The following is a 1,572-nucleotide window of genomic DNA, read 5'->3' as shown; positions in this document are numbered from 1 at the left end:
ACCACATAATAATCAAAACCCCAAGCATAGAAAATAAAGAAAGAATATTAAGAGAGGCAAGGGGAAAAGGCCAAGTAATATACAAAGGGAAACCTATCAGAATCACACCTGACTTCTCCATGGAAACTCTGAAAGCCAGAAGATCCTGGATAAATATTCTATCAACACTAAGAGTCCATGGATGCCAGCCCAGACTACTATACCCAGCAAAGCTCTCAATCACTATAGATGGAGAAAACAAGATATTCCATGACAAAACCATATTTAAACAATACATATCCACTAATCCAACCCTACAGAAAGTTCTGGAAGGAAAACTCCAACCCAAGGAAGTTAACTACACTCACCAAAACAGAGGCAATGGATAATCCCACTTTACCTAGAGCCAAAAGACAAAAGGGGTGGAAATCCACACACAATACCAACAACAACAACAAATCCAAAACAAGCAAGAATGAACAATCAATGGTCATTAAGATCCCTCAATATGAATGGTCTTAGTTCGCCTATAAAAAGACACAGGTTAACAGAATGGATATGAAGACAGAATCCATTCTTCTGTTACATACAAGAAACACACCTCAATTTCAAAGACAGATGGTACCTCAAAGTTAAGGGTTGGGAAAAGATTTTCCAATTAAATGGACCCAAGAAACAAGCAGGGGTGGCAATCCTAATATCTAACAATTAAACTAAAAACAATTAAAAAAAGATGAAAGAGGTCATTTTATACTGATCACAGAAGAAATCCATCATGATGAAGTCTCAATTTTGAACATCTATTTCCCAAATACAAAGGAACATTACTAAAACTCAAATCATTCGTAAAAGAAACATTACTAAAACTCAAATCACACATAAAACCTCACATACTCACAGTGGGAGACTTCAACACTACACTCTCACCACTAGAGAGGACCACCAGGCAGAAACTTAACAAAGAAACAAAGGAACTAATAGAAATTATGACACAATTGGGTTCAACAAACATCTGTAGAACATTCCATCCAAATACAAAAGAATATAACTTCTTCTCAGCACCACATGGAACCTTCTCAAAAATCAACCACATACTTGGCAACATATCAAACCTCAACAGGTACAAAAAATTGGAATAACTCCATGTATCTTATCAGACCACCATGCTTTAAAGTTAGAATCCAACAACAACACAAATTGCAGAAAATCTACAAACTGATGGAAATTGAACTATGCACAATTGCACCATTCCTGGGTAAAGGAAGAAATAAAAAAAAAGAAATTAAAAAGACTTCCTAGAATTCAATGAGAATGAAGACGCAACATACCCAAACTTATGGGGCACTTTGAAAGCAGTGCTAAGAGGAAAGTTCACAGCACTAAGTGTCCACATGAAGAAACTGGAGAATAGGCACACTAGAGAATTAACAGCACAACTGAAAGCTCTAGAACAAAAAAGATGCAAACTCACCCAGGAGGAGTAGATGCCAGGAAATAATCAAATTGAGGGCTGAACTCAATAAGGTAGAAACTAGGAAAACAATACAAAGAATCAATGCAACAAAGAGTTGGTTCTTCAAGAAAATCAACAAG

This window comes from Mesocricetus auratus, unplaced genomic scaffold, assembly GCF_017639785.1.
Source record: "Mesocricetus auratus isolate SY011 unplaced genomic scaffold, BCM_Maur_2.0 Super-Scaffold_6730, whole genome shotgun sequence".
In the NCBI taxonomy this organism is placed as follows: Eukaryota; Metazoa; Chordata; class Mammalia; order Rodentia; family Cricetidae; genus Mesocricetus; species Mesocricetus auratus.
Note: the sequence above shows the minus strand (reverse complement) of the source record.